Raw genomic sequence first — 19,935 nt, forward strand, 5'->3', positions numbered from 1 at the left:
CTCAGTCTTGGCTGCAAATGCCATCTTGGAAACCCTGAGAATCTTTGGTGACCAAGTGAAAGTTCTTGGTCAAGCTAGAAGTTTTGTATTTGAATGGAACATGGATTACCATGAATTGGTTTTCCTGGGACCTTCTTGCAGTGTTCGACAGTTTCCCAACAAAAGAATTCCCAGTGTGCATTTTCTTTTCCCTGGTAGAGAATGCTAACGTTCAGGTCACATCTGTACAGGGCTGAGTTAATCTGTAAAAGTTGAAGGGGACCTTGGTGCATGGGTCTGACTACTGAAGCTGGGAGCTTGGGTTTGAGCATCTATCCAGGTCCTCCGGATCAGCAGCCTGTAGACGCTGACATTCTCTCAGAGAAGGGGGTAGGGTCTTTGGGTCATCCCCTGCACATCTAGCCTCTCTTCCCAGGCAGTTATATTCAATTCTGCCCTAATTACATGTGACCTTGGGGTCTTGGGGAGGGGCTATATAGGCTGCCGGGGAAGAGAGGCTTCATCCATGCTGGGTAACACTTTCCAATGGTGCAGCCTTTGGAGGGGAGCAGCCCACACTCCTGTAAGAAATCTGTCATCTGTGCTTTGCAAGTAAGGCCAATAAACTTGTTTTCTAGGGTGAATGTTGGTAGAATCCTGCCTGGGTATGTCTTTGGACATCAGTGAGGGGTGGGGTAGATGTCTGACTAAGAGAGAATGTCTATGTGTGTGCGTGCGTGCATGCGTGTGCCTGTGTGTGTGTGAGTGTGTGTGTGTGTGTGTGTGTATGCGTGTGTGTATATGTGTGTCCCCATGTGTGTGCATAAGCCACGATGCTTATGTTTAGGTCAGAGAGCAGCTTCTGGGAGTTAATTCTCTCCTTTTACCACGTGGGTTCTGGGGGTTGGACTCAGGTGGGCAGGTTTGGTGGCAAACGCTTTTTACCCGAGGTGCCATCTCACCAGCCCTGATCATATAACAAATTATTTCTGTCTGCATCAAAGTCATTTCCTGTGTTAATTTTGGGTGGTTAACGTTTTTTCCCTATCTAGTTACATTGCCAGAACCTTCTGGATCCCGTCACAAAGCACTGCCAACAGCCCCTCGTCTTCCTTTGATCCCCACTTGAGTCACTCTGGTGCTGACTTTCATGTTGAGATATATTTTATGCTGTTAGAAGAGGCCCCGTGTCTATCTGGCTTATCCTTTTCTTCCTAGAATGAGTGTTGAATAGCCTCAGAATCCTTTCTGGTGCCTTCAGCACGGATGGATGACCCGCTGCCTAAAACATTGCTTTTTCATCTCAGCGGGATGCGAAGGAGATAGGATTGGGAGTGGGATACCCTGGGCTACACATCTCTAGGATACCCCAGGTCAGGCTCCCAACACCTGACAGACACAGAGCTGCTCTGCTGGGTCTCTGTAACTGTAGCAAACACCCGAGATGAGTGAAAAGGGAAAAGGTTCTGTGCTTGTGCATGTGTATGGGCTGGCTGGTGACTTCAATTGCCCCTCCCCAGGGACAAGACTACAGCTATGTGCCACTGCGCTTAGGTTTTAAGGAGGTGCTTGTGTGACATACATTAATGAATTAATTAATTTATTATTTACCAACCTGAGCTCTCCCTTTCACTTAGGCAAAGGTTTGGGTTGTTTTGGTTTCCAGTTTTAGATGCCCTGGGCCATCGGGATTGGTCCTATTATCTAGGGTGAGGTTCACGGTGGAGCAGAATTGCTTACTTCACAGCTTGGGAGAAGGGAGGGAAGGGAGACAGGTCAGGATCTGACAGTCCTCTTTAAGGACTAGAATCCTAAAGATACCTGGAAACCTAAAGATGTCTCAGGGAACACCTAAAGATTGACCTGAAGATTCCCCCACCTCCCGGTGTGCTCTCCTGGGGATCCAGACTCTACGACGTGGGCCTTTTGGGGGTGGCCCTGGTAATAGGTTACTTTTGGAGACAATTTTTGGTTTTCTGTTTCCCCAGCCACACCTTTGGGCAGCTTCAAGCTCAGCTTCAGGTTGAGGTACTGTGAGATGGGGTACCTGTGCGTGCCGGGTGTTTCAGGATCTGAGCTTGATCCTTGGGACTGTGGCCTCTGAGTCAGCACTGGGCACTGGGGTGGGGCCAGGCACGGTCTCGCCCACGCCGCCGTGGTTATCATCCGGATGAGAGCTATCAGGATAATTTGCCTGCAGATGGACTTTTAGAAGTCACCTTGATGCTCCAGCCACTCCTGAAACTCAATTAGTGGTTTGCCTTCTGCATCCCCTTTGCCAGGCACGGGAGGGTAAATGCTAAATGGACAGGATGTCTGAGTCCGTGCTGCCTGTTGTAAGATCAATACCTCTGAATTAAAATTTTGTAAGGACCTAAGTGCACATTTCTGCAGAATCTTAAATGACCTTTGCAAATCATAGTTATTGCCCTTAAAGTCACTTGTGGTCCAGTCGCAGAAGGTGACTGTGGCCGTAACTCATCCGCTCGGCCCATGGGGGTTTAATGACCTGATTTTACTCATTGTGACTTAAGTTAATTGTCCAGACTTAAAAATACTAAAATACTTATACTCTCTCTCTCTCTCGCTCTCTCTCTCTCTCTCTTTCCCTCCCTCCCCTCTCTTTTTCTCCCCTCTCTCTCCTTGCTCTTTTCTTTGTCTCTGTCTTTCTTGTTCTCTGTCTCTCTCTACCTTTCTCTGTCCCACTCTTTCTGTCTCTGTCTCTCTTTCTCTTTTTCTCTGTCTCTCTCCCTCCCCACCCCCCTCTCTGATGGCACACATGGAGGTCAGAGACAACTTGTAGGAGTCTGTTCTCTCCTTCCACCACATAGGTCCCAGGGATCAAACTTGGGTTGTGCGCTTGGAGGCAGGAACCTCTCTGCTCTCACAGCCGACTGTGTTAGCTTTCTATCCCAGTTTGCCTCAGTGTATCTATGCATCCTTGACTGGCCGGGAACTGACCATGCAGAGCTGAACTCACATCTCTGATCACATCCGTGATCCTCCTGCCTGCTTCTCAAATGCTGGGATTGCAGGCATTGATGATGCCAGACCTGGTTGTGTGTAACTGAGTATTTATTCCCTTGGGCAGTGGTTCTCAACCTTCCTAATGCTGGGACCCTTTAATACAGTTCCTCATGTTGTGCTAACCCCCAACCACAAAATTATTTGCTTCGTGGCTCCATAACTGTAATTTTGCTAGTTATGACGCATAACTTAAATATGTGTTTTCTGATCATCTTAGACGACCCCTGTGAAAGGGTCATTTGACCCCCCAAAGGGGTTGCACTCCACAGGTTGAGAATTGTTGCTCCAGGGAGCTGTAAACATCTCCCTCCCTCCTCCTCCTAACATCCCAGTCACAAAGCCAGTACAATTCTACCAGAGCTCACTTTAGGGAACAAATGAGTTTATTTGGCCTACTTTCAGAACATGCATGAGGGTGTGCTAACAGGAGCATGGGTGTCTGAAAGTCTTCATCTGGTGTGGCTGCTGGCTTTTCCAAGGCTGGGTAGATGGAGCTTTCTCAGTTAACTCCCTAGCCTCCTACAGAGACCAGAGACCACTTACAGTGAGGGCAGAATTGTATGCATTATGGCTGGGGTCTCAAGCCCCATGGTCCTTCTCGTCCGCTCTTTCCCTGAGGGAATGTCAGCAGTGCACAGGCCACTCCTGATGCCGCTTATGGGTGGGCATAGTTGAGTTGATGAAGATGCTGTCTTCTCTGCTCTGAGGATGGTGTTCTCTAATGGCAACGTTTTTTCTTACTGCTTCTTATCGATAGGACAGCTCCCTTGCGTTTGGTTGTAAGGGTTGGGAGTTGGGGAACTGAAAGTCATTCACACAGAGACAAGGCTCTTTGCCTGTTGGGACTCCACACTCTTCATTCACCGGGCCTCTCTACCCTCCTTGTTAATCCAATTTCTCTAACTGTGGGTAAGAGCCCTAGACAGTCAACCCGTAAATGAGAAAGTGAGTTTTGGCTTAGTGTTTGAGAGGTTTCCGGGTTCGGTCAGTTCTTCTCTTGCTTTTGGTCCTGTGTTGAGGTAGCACATCATGTATAGTGGAGCAAAGACACTTCGTTGTAAGACGGTCAGAGAGGAGGAGGAGGGAACGGACTAGTTTTCAGGCAGACCCTCCACTAAACCACACTTGTCAAAGTTCTACCGACCCTGTACAGTGCCAAACTGGGGACTCAACTAATTCAAAATTCAAAATATAGAGGCATATTATAGACGGAGTGTTCCTGGTGAATTTGTTCCTGCCATGCTTGTAAATGAACTCAGAGAGACCTTGGTGAAGCGGCTAGAGACACATGAAGCGAACACAGCAAGGAGCAGTATCTGCTCGCTGGATGGCTCTGATAACAGCATCTGTTACAGTAACTGCTCTGGACCACCAGGGTTGTATGATGTTTCCTGGCAATGATGACAGAGAGGGGGAGTGATCCTACCCAGGGCCAGCTCAGGGAACCAGTGAGTTTCCTGGTACATGGGTGAAGGGTGATCCAGGGGAGCACAGTTGATACCAAGGCAGTAGCATCACCAAACAGCTTATCCCAGCATGGGTGACCACTCATGGAGGCTGCATCCCCTACGCTCCCTGCCACTGGTCAGCACTTCCCCTGACAGTCACTTCCCTCCAGCAATTGCTATTGCTTAAGTAATGAACGGCAGGACAGGGCTTTGTATATCTTGTAACTTTCTAAGTGCCTTGAGCCTTGTAAGTTTCCTTAGCTTCCTGGATATGTTTTTAAAGATTTATTTTTATTTATATGTGTGGTTGAGGGTACAGTACATCTATATACACACACTATGCATGTCTTGGGGAGACAGATCAGCAGTTAAAAGCACTTGCTGCTCTTTAAGAGGGCCCACGTTGGTTCCTAGGACCTACATGGCAGCTCAGACCCATCTGTAGTAGCTTCAGTTTCAGGGGTTTCAGTGCCTGCCCCTTTCTGCTTTCTATGGGCACCAGGCATGCATAGGGTGTACAAGAAAACATGTGGCAAACACTCCTACACATACAACCAAAATCTTAAAAGATTTATTGTTTTTGTTTTACCTGTGTGTGCGCTTGTATATATGATACATTTAGCATAGCATGTGTGTGCAGTACCCGTGGGGTCCAGAAGAGGGCGTCCGAGTCCCCGCAACTGGAGTTAGAGTTGGTAGTGAGCCACTGCTTGGAATAGGGTACAGGTCCTCAGCAAGAGCAGAGAGTGCTTTTAATTGCCGAGTCCTATAGCTTCTTTAATCTCATACTGCTTTTCATCTCTTTCCTCTTTTCCCTCCGGGTGGTGGGGGGATGTTTCAGCTCAGAGGAAATTGCTTTGCAATATCAGGACCAGCTTCTTGCCTTCCTAACAGGCTACAAAGGCTGTATCTGAATAGGAGAATATTAAAAATGTTGAGATGACTCTGAGCAGCCAGGAAAGGAGCACTGGATATACATTTCTGTTCCTGAAAGGAAAAAGGCACAACACACACACACACACGCACGCACACGCACACACACACACACATACACACACAGGCACACACACACATACACACACACGCACACACACACAGGCACACATACACACGCACACACACGCACATATACACACACACACACATGCACGCAAGCACACGCACACATGCACAGTCATATTTTAGGCTTAGTTATCTGCAAATTTTATCAACTCAGATTCCGTGACTAAGGAAGTGTTTGCCTCTTGTTCTCATGGAAGCTGATATAAATAGGCGATGGCTATGTTCTCCTTCAGAAGCTGATTTTGTAAGATGATGTGGCTGAAAATATCCCTTACATATCCTGGAGTCCCTCTGTCTCTGCTGGTGTGCCTGTAGACTTGTGGTTGTTGAACACGTTTCAAATTCAGCTTGGATAATGGATCTGATTTCCATTGGCGTTGGCTTCGGGTTCCGCATGCCAGGGGATTGAGAAGGCTCTGGCTTTGCCACTCTTCTGACGCCTGGGATCTTGTCCATGGTATCAGGATGTCCCCTTCTATGTCGGCGTCTGCCGAGTGTGTGTGCCTCTGCCACTTGTAGGGTGGTCAGGCTTGCAGCTCTGCATGAATCACATTCAGCGCTGTCTGTGTGGCCTCTGTGTCTGTCCCGTTTTGCCAGCCAATTCCTGTGCGTCTCCAGTGAGCCTGTGCTATTTTTAGTTGGCTTATATCACACAGAATTCTCCAGCGTGCCAGCTTTCTGGATGCGTCTGTGGCATATGTGCAGGTTTCCACAGATTGCTATCTCTGATTTTTTAGGTTTGCAGTAACTCAGGGAGGTGAGCTGAAGTGTTAAGGTTTCCCGGGGTTTCGATCTTGGCACTATTTAATTTGGGGATAATAGTTTGCTCTGGGTACCATTCTCTGAATTGTAGAACGAATAGCAGTGTCCCTGACCTTGACCCACGAGATGTCATGGGCACCAAAATATCTTGAGAATTTGTAGAGATCTTGGACTCGAGAGGATTTCCCATGGATGTGAACCGCTTGTTTTGGAGGAGGTGCACACGGGATGATTTTGAGGGAGCATGGGCTGTTACTGTTGGAAAGTGAATAAACCCTTGTCAAGCACAAACTGTAAGGCAGTACAAGAGGGAAGCCACTCACATGGGGAAAGCATTCCTATCCTCCAAAGGAAACGCAGAGGAAGTTAAACTGTGTGGTAAAGGCAAGCAGTGACTAACTGGGGGCATGGCTCAGTTGGTAAAACACTTGTCTCCTAAGAGGGAGGGCCTCAGTTCGATCCTCAGAAACCATTCATAAAGCCAGGTGTGATGGCCTGTGCCTGTACCCCAGCACTGGATGGTGGGAGGGGAGGGACAGATGGGAAGGCGTCTGGAAGCTTGAGGGCCAGCTAGCCTGGCTGGTGGGAGGCATCCATGCTGCGAACGTGCCTGCCTGCACCCACAGGTACATCCCACCGCACCATCATCCCCCACCCCAAGTTTGTAGTGGGACGATGAGGGAGTGGTTATCCTTCTAGAACAGGTCCAACCGAAGCACGGGTACATGTTGTACCTGGACCTTCCAATTGGGTAGGAGTCCATCCAGGTCTGGTTGCATCGGAGTCACCAGGAGAAGCCGTCACGAGTGAAGTCTCAATGCTCCTCACTATGGCTTGCCTTAGACCACACTTCCTGTCATGGGGTCAGTGTTGATAGCCCTGCTCATGCTCACAAAGTGCCGCGCTTTGAACAGTAAGTGACACGGTCTGTGAAGAGCCCGACATGAGATTCTGGAGTGGAAGGTGTGTTTGAGGTGCTTTGAGCCCCGTGTTGTCAGAGGGCCATGTAGGGGGCAGGAAGGGTTGAGGAGGAGGGCTGGGGCCAGTTCTTTTATTATGTGTGTGTGTATGTTTGTTCTGCTTGGTAGCCTATGCGCCTGGTGCCCACAAAGGCTGGAAGAGGATGTTAGCAGAAATACACCCTGCGGGTGAAGTGTAGAAATGTAGCATACCTGTTGATCTCTCTTCCATTTTCTGTGTGTATACATGTCTACACATGTGTGGGTGCATGTGCACATGTGTGTTCCTGTATATGGAAGCTGGAGGCTGGTTCTCCATCTCTCTTCCACTGAATTTACCGAGGCAGGGTTTCTCAGTCAAACCCTGTCTCCTTTGCCTGCCTGCTCAGGGGACCCCCAATCTCTACATTCTGTGTCTGCCTGGCATTTGTGTGGGCTCTGGTGATCCAGACCTTGGTCCTCAAACTTATGTGAAAACACTTAACCTGAACAATCCTCCCAGCCTGTAAATAAGGTTGTTGCAGGATATTTGGTCGCACGGTGAACCCCCAAGGTTGTGTTGTTTACCGGAAAAACCTGTTTCTAGTTGTGGTGTGGCTGGCTCAGCCTTATCACACACCTTTAATCCCTCTGGCTGGACTACAGACATTCTCTGAGCACACACCTTTAATCCCAAACAATGAAGGTAAAGTTACTTTGTAGAAGGAAGCACCCATGTTTGAAAGTGATGTCTAACTGAGTGGCAGACAAAAACAAAGAACCAGAGAAATATTTGACGGAGTAGGCGATGTGCAGCTCTCACAAGGCGCGAGAGGAAAGTGAGATGATTTAAGAGGAAGTGTGGAGAGAAGGGAAGGCGGCAGTTTTATCCAGAGAGCTTTAGAGAGACAGGTTGCAGAGAAAGACCAACCTAGACACAGGTGAAGGCAGGACGAACCAGAGAATGGGAGGGAACCAGAAGATGGGAACAGATTGCCAAGGTTAGTATGAGGCCAAGCAGAGCAACCCAGCCAGAGGCCGAGAGAGAAGTCAGATCGAATCAGTCAGCTAGGAGAGGAGTTCGAGCCGGAACAGCTGAGCTGAACCAGCCGGAGTTCAGAAAGAACTTATTATTCAGCAACAAGTCTCAGAGGCAGAAAACATCCTTGGTCTAGGTAAGATAGTATGGAGGCTCGAAGTCTCCAGGCCTGGATTAGCAGATGAAGGCAGTGAGCCTCGGAGATGACAGTCACATCAGAAGAATAAAAGTTTCTTTTACACAAAGTTGTGTTGACACACAAGGGGGAGCCTCCATTTGTGTTTTGTCAATAGCTCCTTCAGTGTCACAAGGGCAGGACTGGATAGTTGTGACAAATACTGTATGGCCTTCCGTGCCTAAAAGTATCCAGGCCTCCTTCTTTTTCTTTTCTTTTCCTTTCTTTTTTTTTTTTTTTTTTTTTTTTTTTTGAGACAGGGTCTTATGTAGCCAGGATGGCCTTGAACTCCTGATCAAGTTCTGTCTTTATATTCCCGGATTATACACAAAAGTCTATCTTGGGTCTTTGAGAAGAAACCATGCCAGTCTCTGTCTGTGTGGATTCAGCATCTGTCTCTGCAAAGTCTTCAAGCCCTTTGCAGGTCTTCACTCTGTGAGGTGGTTTAAGAGCGGCCCAAGTCACATCTGCCTTTGTACACACACCTGTTTCGAACCGGGCCTATGCTTTTAAGTCTTGCAGGAGAGATGTGCTGTCCAAGGCTCTTCCCAAGAGAGCTGGAGCCTATCTGCGTGCCAGGAGGGCTGGCAGGACTCTCTGGAACTCTCTCAGAGCTCACAGGGAGGGGCTGCCCAGGCTTGCCAGACAAACCCTGCCTGGGTGCTGGTACTGTCTATCCATGACAGCAGCATGGCGACATGTCTGGCAGCACCCCCCACCCCAATTCTATTGCCAAAGCCACAGTGATGATATTTCAACATTTCACTGATAAATTTTTTTTTTTTTTTTGGTTCTTTTTTTCGGAGCTGGGGACCGAACCCAGGGCCTTGCGCTTCCTAGGCAAGCGCTCTACCACTGAGCTAAATCCCCAGCCCCGATAAATTTTTTAAGTTACTGATTTGTTTATTATTTATTTTTGTGGTGCTGGGGTTTGAACTCAGGGCTCCCTGCATGCTAGGCAAGTTCTCTCTCTTCTCCCTTCCTTCCTTCCTCTCTCTCTCTCTCTCTCTCTCTCTCTCTCTCTCTCTCTCTTTGTCCCTTTTAAAAAATTAAAACTCGTGGGACAGGGCTTTGTTTAGGTTGTTCAGATTGGACACTGACTTACTCTGCAGCCCAGGATACATACGTGGTCCACTCCATAGCTGGGGTTGTAGGCCTGTGCTCCTAGCTCCTCCTTAAAATAGTAGTAGTATAAGCCAAGGATGTAGCTCAGTGGTAGAGCCCTTCTCACTATTCAGAGGACCATGGGTTCAATCCCCCCAACACACACTACTACTACTACTTCCTCCTCTTCCTCTTCCTCCTCCTCCTCCTCCTCTTCTCCTCCTCCCCTCCCCCATCCTCCTCTTCTCCTCCCCTCCCCCATCCTCCTCCTCCTCCTCCCCTTCTTCTTCTTCTTCTTCTTCTTCTTCTTCTTCTTCTTCTTCTTCTTCTTCTTCTTCTTCTTCTTCTCCTCCTCCTCCTCCTCCTCCTCCTCCTCCTTCTTCCTCTTCTCCTCCTCCTCCTCCTCTTCCTCTTCTCCTCCTCCTCCTCCTCTTCTCCTCCTCCCCTCCCCCATCCTCCTCCTCCTCCTCCCCTTCTTCTTCTTCTTCTTCTTCTTCTTCTTCTTCTTCTTCTTCTTCTTCTTCTTCTTCTTCTTCTTCTTCTTCTTCTTCTTCTTCTTCTCCTCCTCCTCCTCCTCCTCCTCCTCCTCTTCCTCCTCCTCCTCCTCCTCCTCCCCTCCCCATCCTCCTCCTCCTCTTCTTCTTCCCTTCCTCCTCCTCCCCTCCCCTCCTCCTCCACCATCATATAGAGTCTCACCTTCAATGGGACAAGCAGCTGAGAAGGGCCCTGAACTTATGATCCTCCTACCTCCACCTCCCAAGTCTGGGGTTTCAGGTGTTCACCACAACGCCCAGATTATGTGGCACTAGGGAAACATTCTGGGGATGCACTCTGCCAGTAGAGCTATGGCGCCAGCTCTTAAAGCATTGTATTATAAGAACACTTAAAAAAAAAGTTTTCTTGGTTCTGAATTTCACACCAATGCACCCCAATCCCACTGTCTCTCCCTCCCCTGGCACCCGCCTTCCATTGTTAACTTTTACAAATTCAAGAAGAAAAAGAGGCTTTTGGTTGCCTCTTCCTGATCTTTTCTCACTGGCCGTGGCTACTCGCTTAGCTCCCTTCAGGGCAGTAGTCATGGTCAAATCAGCTTTGGGGTGCCTGCTGTGCAGGAGGAGAGGCTGAACTATTAGAGAGACCTGGGGCAACTGCCAGATGCTGACCAGAGACAAAGCTAATGAACCAGAGTTAGGGGCAAAGCAACCCACCCTATCTTGACAGCTGAGCTTTCTGGAGGATTTGCTTCTCCTCAGAGACTCTTAAACAAAAGGAGCTAGGTTGCCTCAGGAAACAGCTCAGAGAAGTGCAGAATGCTCTTTAGTCTTTTACTGTCCTGGGCCTTGTCCCTTGTCCCACGGGATTCTCTTTCATCTTGCCTTTTGCAGTTGCTCTTTTAAGACCTCCCAAATGGGTTTTATTACCCATGGCCCCCTCATATCCAGCCCCCTGCACTGTTTCTGGAAATTCTTGCTGCACTTAAAAATAGCTTTGACTTTGTGTCCTACACTATCCTTTGCCCAGTGCCAGTAGTTACCTACGTCTTAGAGCTGAGGGGTCTGAGGTACTGACGTGAAGTGTACCACAGGGAACAGAAGCCAAGTGGGGTGATTGGTCCCTGTCGCTTTCCCTGGAAACCAACAGCCCTCAATGCCTGGTTGGTCTTCATTCTACTTAGGAAAGCAAAAATATCCAAACACGGTGGCAAAGCCATTAAGAGCACTTGCTGATCTTCTGGAGGACCTGGGTTCGATTCCCAGCATCCACATGGTAGATTTCCAGTCTGTGGAAATCCAACACTTTCTTCTGACTTCTATTGACACATGCACATGTGGTACACATACACATATGCAGGCAAAACTCAATATATATATGCATATTAGATATAATATATATATTATATATAAATTTATAATATACATAGAATAGAATATAAACACAGAAGCAGTGAGTGGCTAGTATAGAGAATTCTCATCTCTCTCTTATTTATTATTAGCCTTATATCCGTCTGGAAATCAGTTATGATAATGAAGAAAGGTTGACAGCTCACTATTTACCGGACTGTATAGGTGACTCCGTTTAGTTTTTGAGTTCATGTCTTTTTCCAGAGCCATCCGGGATCCAGTCAGTTGCCATGTTTCCATTGACCCTTCCACACTGGGCTCCTTCTCCAGACTGTCCAGTAGACACATTGCAGGATGTCCCTTCCTGGATCTCGGTGTGTGTCCCCCCCCCCCCCCATGATTGAATGATTATCCGGTGGGGACTGTCTTAGTTTCTTTTCCTGTCACAGTGACAAATACTCCGACAAAGGCAGTTTAAGGGAGAAAGACTCACAGTTCCAGAGTACAGGAGTACAGTCCATTATAATGGGGAAGCCCAGGCAGCCAGATCGGCATAGCCACGTCACAGCCATGTGATGAAGGCAAGCTGCTTGCTTTCTCCATTTATACGGTTTAGGACCTTCAGCCCAGGGAGTGGTCCTGCCCACCATTAAAGTAGGTCTTTTCACATGAGTTATTGTAGTTGGGGTAACCCCCACCCGCCATAGACGAGCTCATCTCCATCCCCCATAGGCAAGCTCATCTCCCTCCCCCATAGACAAGCTCATCTCCCTCCCCCATAGGCAAGCTCATCTCCCTCCCCCATAGACAAGCTCATTCCCCTTCCCCATAAACGAGCTCATCTCCATCCCCCATAGGCAAGCTCATCTCCCTCCCCCATAGACAACCTCATTCCCCTTCCCCATAGAAAAGTTCATCCCTCTCCCCTAAAGACAAGCTCATCTCTTCCCCCCTCCCCAGACAAGCTCATCCCCCTCCTCCAAAGACAAGCTCATCTCTATCCTCCATATTCCCCATAGACAATCTCATCCCTCTCCCCCATAGAAAAGTTCATCCCCCTCCCCTAAAGACAAGCTCATCTCTTCCCCCCTCCCCAGACAAGCTCATCCCCCTCCTCCAAAGACAAGCTCATCTCTATCCTCCATATTCCCCATAGACAATCTCATCCCTCTCCCCCATAGAAAAGTTCATCCCCCTCCCCCATAGGCAAGCTCATCCCCTCCCCCATAGATAAGCTCATCTCCCAGGTGATTTCTAGATTCTGTCAGTTGACAACATTAGCAGTCATGGAGAGGCTGACAGAAGCAAGGAGCCATTTCTATTACATCACTCGAAAGGCCCTCAGTTGATACCTCTTATCCCTCCACAGTGATTTTGTTTTTTTCTTTTTTTGAGACAGGGTTTTGTTCCACATCCTAGGCTGGCCTGGGGCTCATTATGTATCAGGTCTGGAATGATGGCTAATCTTGGTTGTCAACTTGAAGAGGAAACCTCAGTTGAGGAATTGCTTCTGTGAGGTCAGCCTGTGGGCGTGTCCGGGGCCTTTCAGGTTTTCCCATGGCCTTTACTCCTGCCGCTTCCGAACTCTTCAGAGGGAAGTCCCTCTGCCCACCCTATACTTGAGGGCTGAGCTGGGTTCCTCTCATTTAAGGGTGGAGTGGCCGCACAATTTGTCCTCCTTCCGATATGGTGTGTGTGCTTCCCAGATGGTACCCGAAACCAAGGAGGGTTCTGGATCCAAGCACTGTGATACTGTGATAGTTGGTCTGAGGACCAAGATGGCTGCTAAGGGACTCACAGGTAGGTAGGACATACAGGGTAGATATCCTCGACAGAAGGATAATTTACCTCTGAGGTATCACAGAGCAGGACAGGGCGAGAGTTTATCATCTTAAACAGAGAGGCATGTAATTTAAAACCTATTTTGACTTATTTCTTGAATTTTCCATTTAATGATTTTTTAACTGCAGTCAACTGCAAGTTACTAAGGTTTTGAGAGGTGAAATCAGAGATTGGGGGGTGGGGTCTACTATATTTATGCTTTCCTTTTAGGCTCTAGTCCAATGGGATTTCATTTTGATGCTGACAATCTTACCATTTTGTCGCCTTACAAATTCTTTGTTTTTTAGCCCCTCCGTTACCCGGATACTCTCCTGGAAACACGGCATGTCTCGCTTGTTTTTGAGAGTGTGCTTACCTCTTGGCTACAGCATGTTCCACACTCCTTCATGTACTTCCTGCCCTGATCTTGGAACTGGAACTGTCTCTCCCAGGAGCTCTGTTTTCTGTTTTGGAGAATGGGATTAGAAACCAGAATCTGGGCATTGTGGGTACTTGTTGTCATGGCGATGCCACCTCTCGTGAAACAGAAGGAAAGAAATAGGAGCCTGTGTTTGTAGATAAACGTCTATTTTTACGGATGGCCGTTATACATGGAGTTGAACGTGAGTTTGATTCACTAGTTTAAGGGCCGAACTTCTACTCTGACTCACTGCCTCAGGAGCCAGCTTGGGTCCCCCTCCTGTCAGTCTGTGAGGCCCAGCTGCTACGTCTGTCTATTGAGCTTCTCTTCACTCTCTAACTTGTGTCTCCTTAACTGCTAAGTCCCAGTAACTACAGTGGAGTCTCATGACCCCATGGAGAAAGGACTTTATCAGGCACACAATGAACCCTGCCGCCCCTTGGCTTTCAGTCTTACGGGCTCTGCTTCCTGCCAAAGCCACTTAGGTCAGCACCCCCACCCAGCTCCCACCCTCAAAGTTGCTTCATACATTCTTAATTCTGTTAAACTCTCTGCATAGTCCAGGTTTCCCCCAGGATCCTCCAACCTCTTAAATGCTTTTCTTTTTAAAATCACAGGCTCCGTGTGACTCTCATTGTATTCAGCCCTCCTTTAGCTTTCGACAAACACACGCCACCGTTAAAGATTATACAGAACGGCTTGGCTACCCTAAAAGTCCCGCGTGCTTCACCCCATCCTCCACCCCCAGACACTACTGATTATCTTTTTATTCTGGCTGCACTTAACACTTTTCCGCCTTCTATATTTCAAGTTCCTGATAGCACTCCCCATCTACCCACAAGATGAAGTCTCCCTGTATAGCTTTGGCTACCTCTGGAACTCATATAGACCAGGCTGGACTCTAACGCGCTCTCCTCCCTACTCACACTCCTCAGTGCTGGGATTATAGGTGTGTGTGTGTGCCACCAACACCCCAGCTCTTCCGTGTTCCCTGGAGATGCCGGCTTGTTTAGAGCTCAGAGTCTGTAGTCTCTTTTGGAAGGCACATGACGTCCTCCTCCCGGATGTTGCACCCCACTCAGGAACAAAGGAGAGAGCGGTTTTCATTGTTTCGAGGCGTTGCAGCCCGCACCTGTGTGGGCTGCCGTCTCTAACACAGCGTCACCGCCTTGGAGTGAAACTGTTTTTGTGACAGGCTTTCTGAGCAGCCCGGAATGGTAGGTCCCACAACTTCACCTGCCCTTCCTTAGCCCAGGGGAGTGGTCTTTACTCAGAGAACCATTTTGGAGGGAGACCATGAGGCCCTTCCTCCTCCCCTGGGAACTACCTCCTGGGACCCATTTGGAACAGCATGTGTTTCCTCGGTGATATGATTGGGTAGGGTGGTCACTCCGATTCCTTCTTGGACATTTACTTGAGGGGGTGCAGAGGTAGCTCATGGCAGAGTGCATGTCTGCTAAGCACAGGGGAGCCTCAGCTCTACATAAACCGGGTGTGTCATGCCCGTGTATAGTCCCAGCACTCCGGGGTCAGAGGTCGGGGAGGATCAGAGGTTCAGCTACCTGGTGAGTTTGAGGCTAGCTTGGGCCACGAGGTGGGGAGGGAGGAGGGAGGAGGGAGAGGAGGAAGGGTGCTGTATCAGCAGCAGACAGGGAGTGTTGGGTGGCCCAGAGGACAGCAGGACTCAGTTCACAAGAGAAGAGATTTTTGTCATTCTGGGCAATGCCCTCTTGGATACCATGTGTGGTGTGAACAAAATCTCCGATTTGGAAACAAACAGTATCATCTTCAGGACTTAGAGGTTGGTGGGCACGGGTGTGACTGGGGTGGGCTGTAGGCTGTGAAGTCTGATTTTATCCCGTAGACCAGAAGCTACAGGTGGGTGGCCTTTGTTTTTCTTGCCCAAAGGAGACCATCTCTAGTTGCCACGAGTTTGATACTGGACGCGTCCAGTTGGAAGTCTGGATGTGTGTAAATGTCACTCACGGGTTTCCAAACGATGTGGGTGGGCTTGCAAGCCTTGGGGTCATTCATTATTCACACGGCATTCAGAACTCTCCACCCTTCCAGCCCTAGTCTTGCCTGGGGTAGCCCTGTACCTATTTGACCTCTCTGTCCTTAGAGGCTTGGTCAACCACTGACTGCGGTGGGGCCAGTGGCCGTTGGGTTCTATCTGGTCAGCAGTGTCAGTGATAGTGACAGTCAGGGAGCTTTTAACCTCTGAGCCATCTCCCCAGTCACTCATTCACTCACTCGACCTTTTTCTTGCCCAAGTAATTTTCCACTCCGGAAGATGCAGGTGAAAAGCACTTCATCTCACCTGTCCCAGTGGCTATGCAGCCGAGAGGACCTTGAATTTCTGATCCTGGTTTATGTGTTGCTGGAGAAGGAACCCAGGGCTTGTGGGTTGTTAGGTGAACGCTCTGCCAGTGAAGCCATGATCCAAAGTATATGTCGCTCAGAGGTCAACTCAGGTGTCATTCCTTAGGTCATCTTTCACCTCGATTTTTGAAGCAGGATCTTTTGACTTTCCTTTTTAAAAAATTTGTCTGTCTGCCTGTCTCTCACTCTCCCGCTCTCTTGCTCTCTTACTCACTCTGTATACCTGCATTTGAGAGTATCCCGACAGTATGTGGCTGTCAGAGGACAACTTGTGGGAACCAGTTCTCTCCTTGCAACACGTGGGTCCTGAGGATCAAACAAACCATCCAGTTTGGCAGCAAGCCCCTTTTACTTGCTGAGCCGTCCTGCCGGCCCTGGGAGCTTGTCGAGTACACCTAGGTCGGTTGGTGATCAAGCCGTAGGGATCTCTACTCATCTCCACCTCCCTGGGGATGGAATCACAAGCGTGTACTTCCACATCTGACTTCTTATGGATGCTGGGGTCAAACTCCGGTTCCCCTGCTCGCACGGCGGCCATTTTGCTGGCTGTGCTACTTTCCCTGTCCCTCCCTCGTGTATAGCTTTGTAAATGCTTATTTCATCTCCCAGGAGATTTCCCTTTTGAGACGGGAGATTTACCTTGTAGTCCAGGCTGGCCTTGAACTTGATCCTCCCAGCCTCGCCTGAGACTTGGAATTGTAGGAACACACCACCTCACCTGGTTGTTCTTACTATTTTATTTCAAAGTCAAAAGGAGCTTTAACACAATAGCATAAAGGTTATGGGGATTGTCAGCATGTTTTTAATAATTAAATATAGCTTTTCTGTCTAGAAAAGGACACAAGTGATTGTACCCTTTTGCTTATTTCTCAGTTTATCCCAGTCCTACGTTTGATAGCTTAGTTATTTCTGAAGCCTTGAGCTCAATTCGTGGAAATGATTTCATTTACATACTAATAATTTTTATCTCAAGATGGTTCCCCTACTCACTGAGTGACATCATTTAGCTTCTAAATTTAACAAAGTAAAGTTCTGAGGAAGGCTGTTAGCAGTAGTCATACACTTACTCAGACTCCTTTAGTATTTTAACCTCTAGTCATATATTCAAAGGATCTATTTGACTGAAACACCTTAAGGCTCTGAAGTTATGCTTTGTGTCTCCTGTGCGTCAGGCGTACCCGTGTGTCAGACACACCCCTCAGAAATGAAGAGTCTCGGACATCTCAAAAGATCAGAGGCAGCCTGGAGAGATGGCTCAGTGGGCAGGAGGGCTTCACTACCCAAGCAGAGTTTGAATTCTATGTAAAAAGTTGTATGTGCCTGTGGCGAGCAGAGACAGGGGAATCACTGGACCTTGCTGGATTTCAGCCTAGTCCCTAAGTCAAAGGAATAAGACGAGTGTGATAGAGGGGACACTACATGATCTCTGACCTCTGCAAATGTATACATAGGCTGCATATGTACACACATACACAGAATCATACACACACACACACACACACACACACACACACACACAGAGAGACAGAGAAACAGAGACACACAGAGACATCCCGACCTAGAGAGCTTTCCCACCTCTTCTTCTTTTTTTTTTTAAAGATTTATTCATTTATTATATATAAATACACTGTAGCTGTCTTCAGATACACCAGAAGAGGGAATCGGATCTCTTTACAGATGGTTGTGAGCCACCATGTGGTTGCTGGGAATTGAACTCATGACCTCTGGAAGAGCAGTCGGGTGCTCTTAACCACTGAGCCATCTCTCCAGCCCTCCCACCTCTTCTTAGGGCTAGCATAAACATTCAGGATACAGGCTTCCCATTGGCTTCCTAGATGAGTGACTTCCAATCTCTTTAGGACCAGTGCCACCTGGGGAAAGGGATCCTCAGTTGGGAAAAATGCCTTCATCAGATTGGCCCACGTGTAAGTCTGTAGGGCGTTTTCTTGATTACTGATCGATGTGGGTGGGAGGAGCCAGCCCTGGGCAGGTGATTCTGGGTTGTGTAAGAAAGCAAGCTGAAAAAGTCACGAGGAGCAAGCCAGCAAAAGGCCCTCTGCTGTGGTCTCTGCTTCGTTCCTGCCTCCTGGTTCCTGCCTTGGCTTTTTCTCAGGTTGAACTGTAATCTGTAAGCCAAACAAGCCGTTTTCTTTACTAGTGAGCTTCACCCCCTAGCCTCCCATAGATAGTTATTTTATGAAGTATTTATTTATATTGGTGTGTGTGTGTGTCTGCGTATATGTGTATTTGTGTGTGTGTATGTATGTGTGTATTTGTGTGTGTGTGTGTAAGAGCAACAAGTATGTGATACTCAGGACAAATCACAAGAGCTGCTCCTCTCCTTCCATTGTGTGGGTTCTGGGGATCAAACACATCATTGGGCTTGGCAGCAAGCCTCCTTAATCACTGAGCCCTCTCGTTGACCCTGGATTGTGACTTTCTTAGGGAGTAGAGGCTTGTTTTTATACAGAACGTTATTGGACAGAATTATTCAGCAAGGGAAGGGAAAGACGAGAGGCTGTTTTTAGGAGGGGGGTCACATGGCTGGGGGTGGGGTGGGGTAGGGGCAGGGCAGAATGAACACAATCGACCTTTTTGGCAGAAGCCTGCTGATTTCAGTTTTGTTGATTGGAGAGGGTGAGGGAGGCTAACAGGTGCCTGGGCAGTAATTAAGTTCTGATTTATGGAGCTCTTATGTTGGGCTAAAGGGGATTGTGAGAGTGTCCCAGTCAATGGTTTAAGAGTACTGAGGCTGGCGAGAATTTGCATTCGTATTGCGCTGATTAGCATACTCTTAGCGGTGGATGCAGGACGTAATCATCTTTAGAGTAGACAGAGACTGTAACTCAATTTGAGGAGGTTTGATGTCTGACTAAAGATGTAAGACGTTCCTTTCTCGTGGGAGTCTGAGGACAAAGGCATCTGATCCCTTGTTAACACATCTGACCCCTCTGGCTTTAAAGGTGATGGGGGAAACTATAGCCCCCAAAACACAGATTCAGGAAGACCAACCAGAAGGGAACATTTTTATGTTTCCGTGTTTTACTCACATGCGCACACGCGTGCTATACAGCCATGGGGATGGAGCCCAGGGCCTTGTGCATGATGGGCAACCACTCTGTCACCGAGCGATAGTCCCCTTTGCTATTTTTGAATCAAGGACATGTGTGAACGTGAAGAACATGTATATATAAGTGCTATCTGTATTTTTCCCCTTTGAGTCGGGGTCTCAGGTAGCCCAGGCTGCCTCAGACTTGCTTATGTAGTGGTTATCCTCAGAAATCCTGTCTACACTTCTCCAGTGCTAGGATAATACCACCACACCGGGTTTATGTGGGGTTAGCAGTGAGCAAACCTGCGGCCTCAGGCATGCTGGTTAAGCACTCGATCCATGGGCTGCACCCCTTCCTGCTGACTAACCTTGACATGTTCTAGAATGCAGGCTTTCTAGGTAGAATGAATGTCAGGTGTTGATATGTTTGGCTTAAGGGGACAGAGTTGAATAGAGGGTTGGTGTTTCCTGGCTACTTGCCAGAAGGTTGGATGATGGGAGCTGGGGGTCTGGGTAGGAGCAACTTCCCGGAGATGGCAGTAAGGGCAAGTCACTCGTGGTCCCCCCCGCCTCCCATCACAATCGAACAGAGAATTTTAAAGCCAAGGGGCTAGAGAGATGGCTCAGCAGCTTTTTTGCAGACCCGAGTTTCTAGTACCCATGTGTGGCAGCTCACAACTGCAGGTAACCCCAGCTTTAGAGGATCTGAGGCCCTCTTCTGGCCTCTGCAGGCACCCACTACCCCAGACCCAGAAATGAAACTTTAGGCAAATGAGATTCAGGTCAGTGAGATCTGAGACTTTTTTCTTTCTGTGACGTTCCCCAAAGTGAGTTCCATGGAATACTAGTCCTATTAGACTCAGTGCCCCAAGTGGGGTTATTGT

The 19,935-nt window shown here is 48.3% G+C and overlaps 1 protein-coding gene and 1 long non-coding RNA gene across 12 annotated transcripts in view; one reads left to right on the forward strand and one right to left on the reverse strand.

Annotated features, from left to right (window-relative positions):
• LOC108351789 (uncharacterized) overlaps positions 1-13,696 on the reverse strand; it is a 22,001-nt gene extending 8,305 nt beyond the window's left edge. For both annotated transcript variants that reach the window (XR_001839550.3, XR_005488521.2), the window contains exon 1: positions 13,573-13,696. This is a non-coding gene — a long non-coding RNA (uncharacterized LOC108351789). The remainder of the gene's footprint in view (positions 1-13,572) is intronic.
• The window catches only part of Osbpl10 (oxysterol binding protein-like 10), a 260,005-nt gene that overhangs the window by 44,041 nt on the left and 196,029 nt on the right, over positions 1-19,935 (forward strand). Inside the window, exon 1 of one of the 10 annotated variants that reach the window (XM_063265643.1) lies at positions 12,962-13,175. The exons of 8 other annotated variants lie outside the window; for them this stretch is intronic. The gene's annotated coding sequence lies outside the window, so the exon portion shown is untranslated. Of the gene's footprint in view, positions 1-12,961; positions 13,176-13,669; positions 13,820-19,935 lie in introns of those variants that run through there. One more of the 10 variants, XM_063265642.1, reaches the window with a different exon arrangement.

This window comes from Rattus norvegicus, chromosome 8, assembly GCF_036323735.1.
Source record: "Rattus norvegicus strain BN/NHsdMcwi chromosome 8, GRCr8, whole genome shotgun sequence".
NCBI lineage: Eukaryota > Metazoa > Chordata > Mammalia > Rodentia > Muridae > Rattus > Rattus norvegicus.